Below are 13,099 nucleotides of genomic sequence, written 5' to 3'. Positions count from 1 at the left end.
AGAGGAACACCCCCATTCCAGAATCACAGTCTTCTGGGCTTGACCAGGACAGCAATTAGAACCCCAGGCTCTCGAGCCAGGACGGAGCCACACAGTTTCACTTCTCTAGGAGCTTTCAACAGGTTCCTTCCAGCACAATCTCCCCAACTAAGGCAGGGAGGAAAGAACGCAGAGGCAGGCAGAGTTAGAAAAAACATCATCTCCTAATAACCAGAGAGAGAAGTGTATCAATTTGATCCTGTTTCTGAAGCACTGGAGAATGTGGGGCATTCTGAGAGAAGAGGCAGAATGTTTGCCAGCTGTGGTCCCTCTGTTTTCATCAGAGGAGCTGTGGGCTATGAGAGGCTGACTTCTGTCAACTGGGTGATGTGTGCAGGGACAGACAGACCCTGGATGGCTACTGGACAGACCCTATGGCTACTGTTACGTGGAACACTTCATCATACAGACAGATCTAAGAGAGGCCATCCCTCCCATCCACAGGCTGCAGTTCCCTCCTCAACTGCCGACAGAGAAATTGGGCCCGCTGGCTCCTTCAGCAGCTCTGAGCTGTACAGCGATTCCATCACCAGAGAATAAGACCCATGAGGTAAAGTGTGACAGTTTTCGCTCTTCTTGGAATGTCCAGGACCTGGAAATTCAAAAACACAGTCAGATGACTGACTGACTGACTGACTGACTGATTCACTGACTGACTGACTGACTGATTCACTCACTCACTCACTCACTGACTGCTGGAAATGAACACGAGAGGATAGCTCCATGATCTGTCAGGTCAAACATTCTAGGAGGTCCTTCATTCATTTAACAAACATTGAATATATTATGTAATGTGCTGTGCCAGGTAGCAGAGATGTAAACATGAAAAAGGCACAAGTCCCAAGTTCGAGAAAAATAATCTATAAGAATGTTAGCCTAAGACCCAGCGTGTGCCTGGAGTTAGAGGAACTCAGACAGGATGTAGCCCCTCCAGTTCACCTGAGCCTGGGGACTGGGAGAAGGGGAGGTGAGCAAGGGCTTCTAAGTAGGGTCTTGAATGACTAGGAGTTACAGCAGGTCTTTGAATAGCACTGATGAGAAAAAGAAATCCCAGTTAACACTGAACAAAAGGACTTAGGACCTGGTTTTGTTACATGTTGTTGTTTCACTTAAAGTTGCAGTTTCTAAAACCCTCTCCTGGGCTTAAGGAAGGACTTGTAGAAGGACAGGAAGGGCTTTCTAGGCAGAAAGAAGAACATAACTAACGCAGGAAGGCGAGAGAGTGAGCACACAGGGGGTCTGGGAACTGGTATGGTCAGAGTGGTAGGAGCTTAAGGGAGGTGTGGGGACCTGGCCAGCGAAGTGTCTGACTCACTGCACCTGGCAATGTAGGAGGGCATGCCCAGCCCCTTCTGCTCTGTCTAGGGAAGGGGACTGGCTGCAGTCTGGAAACTGGATCTCTTCCCACTGAGCTCTCAAGTTTTGGTTTTGTTTTGTTTTGTTTTTTATACATAGAAGAATTGGGGTACAGACCAGAGGTGCATGTGGGGTGGGAGGCAGTGAGATGATTCACCAGAGACAGAGTGGGGAGCAAAACAGGTGGATCTACTGAAGTACAATGGTAAGGGGAGCAGCGGGTGAGACAGGAGAGGTCTGCTGCGCCATGTTGGCCAGCTTCCCAGCCAGGATCCAACCCAGGTTGTTTAATTCCTATACCACCAAGGAGGCTCTGAGCTCTCAAGTTCCCTGCTATAGAACCACTTGTTCCTTCTAGCTCTGGGAAGGGCCTTCAGATCCCTCTCCCTCTGTTTCAGGTGAGAAAGGGGCAGGGCAGGGCACAGAATGGGCACCTCGCCCAGCTGGACGCATTCCCTTCACTTTAGACAGCTTGAAGATGCCAACCTGTTTTCATTTATTTGCTTTATCCCGAGTAGGCCATCTAGGGTGCCAGGGCCAGGGGGGACTGACTGGTTAGGCTGGTCTGACTAGTTAGCCTGCAGCCCCTCTCTCTCCCAGAGAGCTCCTGTGTCTCCTCTGCTCCTCTCCTTGCTGCCCACAGCTTGACATATCCTCACTGACTGCGGTGTGCCAACCAAGGGGCCTGACTCCTTTGTCTGTGCTCATCCCCTGACATCTTATCGCTCCCCACTTAAGGGTGTGCTGAAGCACACTGTGATGTTTTAAACTCTGCATCTTTCTTTGCTTCCTGGCCCCATCTACAGACTGAGGCAGCCCATTGATAGGCAAACTGTCCACACTGGTAGAACCACTCCTCTTCAGGGATTTGCACCCTGAGGCGGTTCTGTTCCGAAGAAGGCATCTGGAGAGTGAACGTGTTTCTCTCTGTCTTGGGGATTGGGGAGCACTTTGCGCCTTTAGTGAACATGGGGCAAGGATGTCCCATAAAGAGAGAGACACTCAGACACTGATTGCTCCACCCCAGTGGCAATGACTTCCCCTGCTGAGAAACGCTGCAACTGGGTCCTCTTGATTTACAGCAGAGGTGCTCAAACTTTGCTGTGCACATGAGCCACCTGGGGATCTTATTAAAATGCAGATCCTGATTCACAGAGGCTGGGGGGGGGCTTAAGATTCTGTATCTGTAATGAGCTTCCAGGTGTTCAGGCCACTGGTTCGGGACCACATTCTGTGGCAAGGTTCTACAAATGTGTGCAGCCCAGAATTTCTTCTAGAGAGGGCTGTGTATTTTGGGACATTTTGTCAGCAGAATTTATTGACTTGGATATTGCCAAATATTTGCTTAGATGGGTGGTTTTCAACTGGGGGTGATTTTGCCTCCTCCCAGGATACATTTTTAACTGTCACAACTAGAGAGTGGGGGCTGGGGTGCTAGCTGGCCAGGTAAACTGTTAAACAGTACAATACCCCGCAGCAAAGAATTATCCAGCTCAAAATGTCAGTAGTGTCAAAGTTGAGAAACCCTGGCTTAGATAAAAGTTTTAAAAGATGAAAATATAGGGCCTCCGCTGGTGTTGAGCAGGCAGTTGAGTGCAGCGCTGTGAAGCTGTCTGCAGCCTCTGCAGCATGAGTTCGATCCGGCTGGCCAGGGAGCAACCCACATGGCACAGCAGACCTCTCCTGTCCCACCCGCTGCTCCCCTCAGCAGTGTATCTCAGTCAGTCTGCCTGTTCTGTTCCCCACTCTGTCTCTGGTGAATCCTCTCACCCTCCTGCGTGTCTGGCCTCTACCCCGGTTCTTGTATGTATGAATAAATAAATCTTTAAAAAAAAAAAAAGATGCAAAATATATTTGCGGGCAATCTGGCTTCACTGCAGGTTGGAGACTCCAGCTACAATGCTGTGAACACATGTCACTGACTGAGGTTCCAAGCAAGAGAGCTTGCTAAATCTCAGAAGCCCTGGTCATGGTCCCAGTGAATAAACAAATTCTGGCAATGGGTGTGATAAATCATAAGCCTGAGAATATCAAATTAAAAAATAGATGGGAGGGGTGGGTAGGATAGGATGAAGGAGGAGCCCAGAGGTAGATGTGGTGTGGCCCATGTTTTCGTTCTAGTTGGGTGTTCATGGGCGTGCTTGAAATTATTTTGAAATAAATAAACCTAAATAAACACAAAAGTGGGCATGCAAGGATCAATGAAGAGAAAGGGCTGTAGAGCAGAGATTGTGACTAATCCAATGTACCTACGGTTTTAAAAAAGTGAATTACCCAGAAAGAGTGACTAATAATAAAGTATTCTCATTGTACTCATGGCAAAAATATCTGTGAGGGGGAGAGAATGTGACAGGTTATGCAAAAAGACAAAAGTAGGTATCTTGGAAAGAACGCCGCTTGCCTCGGGTGTGACCATCCCCTCACATGCCAGGATGGAGGGGGGATCTGGAAGGCGTGGGAGACAGGCTTTTCCCTCTCGTGTTCAGGTTCAACCAAACAAGGACCCTGAGGACTGTCCCATGGGGTGTCACAGTTGGCAGTTGATGGTATGCTCTTTGGCAACTTCCTGTGTCCCAATAAGTCCCCACTGCCTTCATGTTCCTTGCATTCCAGTTACCCAGGTTCCTTGCTCCCTCTTGATCTCACATGGGATCTCAACTTGCCCCAGGGTGCCTACGCAGCACACATGAAGACTGTCTTTCCTGCCTGTGTCAAGACTTACCTCTCCTGTGTCCCCTTCCCTCAAGACAATTCTGAAGCCAGCTAAATATAAACCCCCAAGAATTTTCATCAGTGATGCTGACAGATTTTTTTTTTTATTATAACCACCTCCCACATGGTGTATGTGCTCCTTCACAGGGGATATCAGGATAGCTAATATCTTCATCCAAAGAAATAACTTCAGAGGTGGGAGTTCTGTGATCTGTGTAGATCATCAAATGGCAGCATGCAAAAAGGTCTTGGAAATCTTCCAGTGCAAGTCTATGGACAAACAAGGAACCAAGGTTAAGACCACTTATTTACTGAAGATTGCGTAGCATATTGGGGGCAGAGAGTACAATCCAACTCCCATTCCTTTATTCAGTCAGTCAGTCAGTCAGTCAGTCAACAAATCCTTCTAGAGCATTTGCTATTACATGCCAGGCACTGACTGGACAATGGCGGGTCACAAATAAATGAGATTCTTGTCCCATGTTGCCCCCTGCCCCATCTATTGGAGAAGACAACTTAGTAAGAAAGAATTGCAATACCATGGGCCAGTGATTCAGCAGAAGGATCATGAACAGTTTGGACACATGGAGGAGGAAACTCTGAGGCTGCTGTGAAAGACTTAGCAGAGCTGCCTTCTGACTTTGTCTAAAGTTTCTCTCCATAACTCCCTTCGTAATTGCCCCTCACCGAAGGGGAATCTAGACACCAGGGAGTTGTTAACGACTTTTCACCCCCACCTCCACCTTCAACTGACTTCAGACACTGTTCTCACCCGCTTATCTCATTGTCAGTTAACAGCCACCCTGGGCCAGGCTGCATCCCCAGTCATAGGAAACTTCACTGTAGCTGTCAATATTTCCGGCATAATCCACACCAATTCCCCCTGCTCTCCTGTGCTAACAGGATGATTTGTTGGGATGGCGAAGTGTCCCGCCCCAAGTAATGGATCATGATTTTCCCGGCCCAGTCACAACAATTTCACTTCCCCTTTTCACCTGCCCTTGCCTCTACAAGTGGACACATGCAGCTCTGACCTGAAGAGAAACCTGGAGACGATGCAGTGGAAGAGATACAGATGGCCTCGCCCTTTTGCCATCCTTCCTACCTTAGAGATAGGTATAATGTCTGGAGCTGAGCAGCATCTTATACCTTGAGGTAAAAGCAGGGAGATAAAAGCCAAAAGTCAGGGTCCTAGCAGGAAACCAAAGACAGCATGTGAGATTTAATGAAGGGAAAATTCACGATGGCAGAGACGGGGTTGAAGGGAACCAACAATGGGTACTTAGGGATTAGAACTGTGGGGAACAGTTAACCCTGGTACAAGTGGAGCCAGGGTTGGGAGTTGTTCCTGGAACCCAGCGAGAACTATAGCAGTGGGAGAGCCTGATGAGAGATGTGGCTGAGAGTAGGGGAACACAGCCACCGACAAGCAGGGCACCACAGAAAAATTGATACACCAACCTCTCTCTTTTTCTCTCTTCTGACCTCCTACCAGGGCCTCCCAATGGCCAAACCAACTGGAAGTCACAGGGCAAGAGAACGGGTTGGTATATTCCTTCCGGGACACTGCTAGGAAAGAATAGACAGTGAATCAGGTGGGGCCAGTGAGACTATGTAGCATCTCATCCAAGAGATGCTTCCTAATTTACTTCCTCTCCACGGAGCAGTGTTACTGAAAACAAAGAGCTTGCTTTGTCACATGCCAGGGGTAGCCCTGGCAGAACTGTGTACTCTTGGCCACCCACACTGATAATGAGGGGTATGTTAAGTCACCAGGTATTCCTTATTGGACTTGGTGCCAGGAAGTTAAATATGCAATGTTTGGTGCACGCAGTTTCAATAATTACCTTTAATGCTCATTTTCTGAGGGGAGAAAACCTGTCTTCCCATTTTTATTATATGCCTCTTAGTCATTGATTCTTGTTTGCACAATTCTATTATTTATTTGTTATTGACTGTATGTTGTCTCTATTTTTGGAAATAAGTGGTGTATGAACAGTAAGTCTTAACATACTTATATCTGTCAGGATTAGGTTCAGCTGTGGGTAACAGATATTCAAAATAACCATAATTTCAGCTCGACAAGATAGAGGCTATTTCTCTCTCAGTGACTGGAGGTAGGGACAGCATGCCTGGCACGGTGGCTCTGCTGCACAAAGTCCCTGGGAGCACAGGGGTCCTTGGGGTGCTTGACTGCCAGTTGCAACTTGGCCCTCCTATTCATTATCTGCAAAGGATAAGATCAGTTATCTGCCAGGAGATAAGTAAAGGGCCCTTCTACTGCACAGAGGCACCAGGCCCAGGCCTCACCCCCTTAGCTCAGGTTCTGTCAAAACTCCTAGAGTGAGGGTCTTTCCTGAGGCCCAGGGAGCTTCTGGACACCTGGTTTGTATGGTTTGTCCCACACCTTGAGGAGCAGCATGTGAGCACAGAGAAAGGGGAGGAGAGAGTTGAATCGACTCCGACCAGCTGCTGTAGAAGGAGCACAGCATGGCTCCCTTAGAAGCAAAGGCCTAGACTGGGGCTCCAGGGGAGGGCAAGTCTGGCCTGTAATTCTTGGAATGTGACCTCCTCAGAGGCATGAGGCTGACTTATGCTAGACTCAGTCCCCAGGCAAAGGAGGGCAATCTGCTATGGTATAGGTAAATAGTTAATGAATAGTGTGATGTCATTTTAATTATCACTAATTAATTACCTGGCCTTGTCACTGTGTTTTGGCTTCCTGGGTTCAGATTCACCAGTATGCTGTCCTCTGTTCTCTCTGGCAATCCCAGCAGAGGAAAGTCTAGCATCATGGTACAGATATCCAAAGCGTGAACTCTGTCCCAAGGCCTGCTCTTCCCAGGTGATAGGCTTTGAGTCAGCTTTAGGGAGGGCCTGGTTGGGGCATGGTGCAGTCAGGGGCCATCTTCCATCTTGGGTCAGTCCCAGAGTGCTTTCTGGTCCCTCGACTACCCTACTGGAACTACTGAGGCCAGGCTGAGCCTCCCAGGCTCCCTGCAGAGTCCTGAGCCTGGATCCCTGTTCTTCCTGAGCCAGATCCTGGAGAAGTGTCCAGAACCTTCAGTGTGAGGTAGAGCAGAGAAGGAAGGCCCCACTGGGACCAGCGCAGGAACTCAGCTACTCCACCCCTCAGCCTTTGCAGTCAGACTTGGAGCTACTCCAGGGTGACCATAGAAATTATTGTCTGAAAGAATTATAGTGATGAACGGTGAAAACTTAACACTTGTGTGTGGGTAACAGATATTATATGCTGTGACACTTCAAGGAACATGGGCTTCCTAACTCTGGGGGTGATACTGTTGGCCCCTCTCCTACTGGCCTTCCATCACGTTGGGGGTTTGCAGTCTGAATTAACATCTATTGTTCTCAACAACCAAGTGGCCTGGCCTTCCTTCTGGTTCTGTTTCTTGGGACTGAATCACCTGGTACATAGTCTTGCTTCCTGGACACTGAAGATGGGCCAAAAGCAGATAGACCAGCCCTCCTCATGCCCACCCTCCACCCCAGGCAAGAGACATGCCTCTTGCTTTTTCAGTGTGAGCTTGCATCCTGCTAATACTGTACTGCTGGTAGGACAAATGGCATCTAGCCATGTGCTGGCCAATTAATACCTCTCTCTTCCTCTTCCTCTCTCTCTCTCTCTCTCTCTCTCTCTCTCTCTCTCTCTGCTTTTCTAACTCCCCTTGTAAATAAAAAAAATTTTTTTCCCTCCATGTCTCTGCTTTTGAGTCTTGTTCCAGGTTCTTTTTTTTATTTTTAAAGATTTATTTATTTTATGCATCCAAGAACTGGGGTGTAGACCAGAGGTGTGGGGTGGTGAGAGGATTCAACAGAGAGTGTGGGGAGCAGAACAGGCAGATCGACTGGGATACACTGCTGAGGGGAGCAGCGGGATGAGACAGGAGAGGTCTACTGAGCCATATGGGTCACCTCCCTGGCTGGGGATCGAACTCGTGCTGCGGTGGCTGGCAATAGCTTGATAGCTGTGTCTTTAACCCCTGCGCCATTAGGGAGGCCCTTGTTCCAGGTTCTTAAGTATGTGGGTACGGACTCACAAACTCGGACACCCCTGTTTTAAATTTCTGGGGTTGCACACTAATACTTAGGATGGGGATTATGGGGGCTTCTCACATTCCTCCAGCTCATATTCAGTCGCCATTGACCAGGGAGGATAAGATCAGGTATGTTGCCTTAGGAGCCTCTGTTTGGTCTCGGGCAGCTTGTATTCTGCCTCTGTTAGGTAGATGCCATCAAAGCAAAGGAGAAACAGGTGATGTGGAAGGTGGACAGATCCCATTGGTAGGGAACCTCAGTACAGGAGTGTTTATAATTTATAGTGATGATAGCTCCTTCTCCTCCCCTTCCTAGCTCTGTCCATTAGCCACCTTCTCCTTTTGTGCCCTCCAGCTCTCCTCAGGACCATCAAGCCCTCCATTTCACATTCCACACCAGTTGTGGCTTTATATTAAATAGAAGGGACCACAATAAGACATGTGGTGCCTGATTTTTATACTGCTCACAACAAGGTGAAATGTTTGGGTAATGCCCTTTCATAGGCCTCAGTCTCAAGCCAGAGAAGAGTGAGCATATCTCAGATTTGGCACTCCAAGGATAGTCAGTTCCCCTGAGAAAGGAAAGTAGGGAGTTGTTCTGGGGAGGAGCTATAAGAGGAAATAAGAAAGACTTCTCTTTTTCTGGGGCCCCAGCCCACATGGGCCTCTTTTGTACCAAGACTGTGAAGAAGGTAACTGGGTCATTATCAGGAAATGCTATGTGCACATGGGTAATGACTTCCATAACAACAAGCGTCTGTGTGAAGAGATCACCATTATCCCCAGCAAGAATGTCTGCAACAAGATAGCAGGTTCTGTCACATATCTGTTGAAGTGGATTCATAAAGAGCCAGTGAGAAGCATTTCCATTAAACTGCTGGAGGAGGAGAGAGAAAGGAGAGAATTAGGTGCCTGAGGTCTCAGCTCTGGATTAGGACATCACTGAAATACATCCTGACACTAAGGAAATGCTGAAGGTCTTGGACTTTGACAGTCTGACCAAACTGCAGGTCACCTAGCCTGCAGTTGGGAGGAATTTCAAAACACTGAGTGGAGCTGTGTGAATCTTTGTGCTGTGCAGGAATATTTTCAAAAAACCTTGGACAATTAAAAAAATAGAAGAAAAGAAAAAACATAGTCAAGGAAGTTGTCCCTAAGAAAGTGACATTGGAATAGACACAAAGGTAGTAAAAAATAAGACATGAGGAAAGCTGAGAGACGATTATCCCAGGGAGAGGAAACAGCAAATACAAAAGTCCTATCGTCAGCACACGTTCAGCTACTAGACACCCAGCATATGATTCATCCTGAAGAATGTTTCATGCTCATTGCAAAGAATATACTTTCTATGGTTGTTGGTACAGTGATCAATAAATGTCAGTTAGATTGTGTTGGTTGTTAGTATGTCCAAATCATCTATTGTCTTACTGATATTTTGTCTACTGGTTCTACCAATTACCCAGGACTGTTAAAATCTCAACCTTTAATTATGGATTTATTTCTCCCTTCAATTCTGTCAACTTTTGTTTCCTTTATTTTGAAGATCTGTTGTTAGGTGAGTACCCATTTAGCTTCTTATTTCTTTTGATGAATTGATTCCTTTATCTTTGTAAAATGTTTCTCTTTACTTTTGGCAATACTTCTGGTCCTGAAGTCTACTTTGTTTCATAAAACACAGTCACATTAGCTTTCTGATGAGTAATCCAGTATGTGTTAGATCTTTTCTATGCTTTTACTTTCATTTTCTTTACTTCATTTTAGTACATTCTCTTGTAAACAAACACAATTGACACTAACTTTTAAAACTAACTTGATTTTAATCTAATTTAATTTTTTTAAAGATTTATTTATGCATACAAGAGCTGGGGTGCAGGCCAGAGATGGGGGGTGGGTGACAGGATTCACCAGATACAGAGTGGAGAACAGAACAAGCAGATTTACTGAAAAACACTGCTGAGGGGAGCAATGGGCAAGACAGGAGAGGTCTTCTGTGCTATGTGTGTCACTTCTCTGGCCGGGGATCGAACTCGTGCTGCTGTGGCTAGCTTCATAGTTCTGTGCCTTAACTCCTTGCGCCACCAGGGAGGCCCCTGAACTGATTGTTTTTTATTACCCCATTTTGCTTTTTCTTTTGCTATGCTTCTGTTTTAATTTTGGTGATTATTCTAGCAATTATGATAGATGTCAAAACTGTTATAATCTATTTTATACCTACGTTATGCCACACCACAAATAATGTAAGAAACTTCTATTTTCAATTACTCCTCCCCATCCTTCACCATTATCTATTTTACTTCTGTGTATATAAAAAAAATCCCACAATACATGGTCATTATGTTTAAACAGTCAATATATTTAAATAAATTAAGGAAATAATCTCATTTACCCACATATTTATCTTTTTTGATGCTCTTCATTTCTCCTATTAGTTTAAGTTTCCAAGTAATATCATTTCTCTTCAGCCTGAAAAACTTCCTTTAGTATTACTCACCATGAATATGATAAATCCCATCAGCCTGATTTAACATAATAATGACTACCATTTATTGAGTGCTTACATAGCCAAGCATTTTACTCAGTTCTTATATGTGTTAACTCATTCAATCCTCACAACAACTCTAAGAGTTAATTCTGTTATTATTGACAAAAAGGAGGTCTATTCATTTGTTTAGGCAAAACTAGGTTTGCTAGGGCAACAAAGTACCACAGACAAAGCGACTCAAACAATAAAAATTAATTTTCTTACAGTTATGGAAGCTGGAAGTCCAAGATCAAGGTGTTGGCAGTTTTGTTTCTCCTAAGGCCTCTCTCTGTGCCTTGTACCTGGCCTTTCCTTTGTGTGCATGCACACTCACTGTCTTCTGTATGTCTGTATGTCTTCTGTATGTCTTAACTTCTTTTATTTTTAAATATATTCCACACATTTCTAAACAAGTTTTATTTATTTATTTATGCATAGAAGACCTGGGGTGCAGGCCAGAGGAGCAGGGGGTGAGAAGATTCACCAGAGACAGAGTAGGGAGCAGAATAAGCAAATTGACTGAAATACACTGCTGAGGGGAGCAGCGAGCAAGACTGGAGAGCTAACCTTTTCTTTTATGAGATGCCAGCCATAATTACCTCTTTCCAAATATTCTGAGGTAATGAGCATTATGGCTTCAATACATGAATTTTGTGGCAAAACAATTCAATTCTTAGCAGGTGGTTAGAAAGATTAGGCAATGTTCACAAGGTCACACAGCTAGTAAATGGTGGAACTAGGATTTGAATTCAGCAGGTCCAACCAAGTCAGCCTGCTTTCTTGACATATTTTGTATAGTCTTTCCAGTAATGGCATTTACATATCAATATAGTTCACTCTTCAACTGTAATAGCACATTGCACACGTGCACAATACCTTACCTGAATAATTGGGCCAGATAATTGGCAAACATACTATGTATTTTGTTACTACCTCCAAAAGGATTCAAGCCAGCACTCCACCATACTTTACTAAGTCAGCAGAAAAATATACACAATAATAATCTATCCCTAAATGGAATAGAAATTATGAATGGCTTCACATCATTTAATGATGCCAAATGTGTCATACATGTGAGTGTGTTGTTGTTTTTAGATTTTGGAGATTTGGGATATCAAAATTTTGGATAAGGGATTGTGACTTGTAATTCTATAGATCTCCTTACTGTAGTTGTAACTTTTCCCTTTAGCAAGTTTTATATTCCACTCACCAATTCTATTTAATCAGTCATGAGACACACTGACTTAAAGCAGTTAGCCCCATAATGATTAACAGAGCATGTGTGATGGAAGCCCTCTCTAGGAGTAGGGAATACAGTAACTAAAGATGGAAGTTTTAGTCCATGGCTTTATCACAGGGGGATCTTTGGAAGGAGGTTGTGGCTGAAAATTGCCCCAGAAAAGCTGGAGCACTTTCTAAGGAGGAGGCCCATTCTCCAAGGCTTTCTTCTAACAGCAGCTGCATCTTAACAGGGCCTTCTGGATACTCCGAATGATGGACCCCCAGGTGGGATCTTTAAATCTCAGGGAAGGCTGTGGAAAATCGGAGGTTGCACCGTTGCATTGGCTTATGTGTGGCCAGTTCTATGAAGAGAGAAGATAACTAGCTATGCCATGTGAATCATTCTAGCCTGAGGGTCATGCAGGACACAAAGACCTTGCCCGCAGTTGGGTCCTGCCCTCATTAGCCCAAATAACTCAGTCTTAAGGGCACAGAACTAGTTGAGAATGGAATTTGGGGTCAGAGGTCAACGCAATCGAGACTTCTCTCTAACCCTGGAAACCTCAGGCCCAACTGTGGATGCTGCCATATATACTATCCCCTCCTACTTCCTCCAACTCCTACTTCCTCCAAGCACTGCCTGGCTTCTGAGTGGCAGTTCACTGGATGAAGACAGATAGTAGAAATCCAAACTTGAGGGCCTCCCCAGTGGCGCAGGAATTGAAGTCAGAGCTATCAAGCTATCTGCAGCCACAGCAGCATGAGTTTGATCCCCGGCCAAGGAGGTGATCCACATGGCTCAGCAGACCTCTCCTGTCTCGCCCCTCTACTCCCCTCAGCAGTGTATTTCAGTAGCTCTGCCTGTTCTGCAGCCCTCTCTGTCTATAGTGAATAACCCCCTGTACCTCTGTCCTGTACCCCAGTTCTTATATTCATAAATAAATAAATCTTTTTAAAAAATCCAAACTTTAGAATAATCTGTCTGGCTTTTCTGGGAGCCAGACTGGTCAGCAAGGATAAGAGAAGAAAGGGCTCTGTGGATCTGGGAAGAAAACACCATGAAACTTAATTTTTTTTTTTTTAAGATTTATTCATTCATGTATACAAGAACTGGGGCACAGGCCAGAGGTGTGTGTGGGGGGGGGGGGGTGAAAGGATTTACCAGAGACAGAGTGGGGAACAGAACAGGCAGATT

General features: G+C 45.5%; 1 pseudogene; it reads left to right on the top strand.

Moving 5' to 3' along the window:
- The first annotated feature begins 8,821 nt into the window (after positions 1–8,821).
- LOC119237905 (40S ribosomal protein S17-like) lies at positions 8,822–9,226 on the top strand (annotated as a pseudogene).
- Positions 9,227–13,099: the final 3,873 nt, after the last annotated feature.

This window comes from Talpa occidentalis, unplaced genomic scaffold (assembly GCF_014898055.3).
Source record: "Talpa occidentalis isolate TD23 unplaced genomic scaffold, MPIMG_talOcc4v2.1 talOcc4.11, whole genome shotgun sequence".
NCBI classification, from domain to species: Eukaryota; Metazoa; Chordata; class Mammalia; order Eulipotyphla; family Talpidae; genus Talpa; species Talpa occidentalis.
This window is presented reverse-complemented; position numbering and strand designations above follow the sequence as displayed.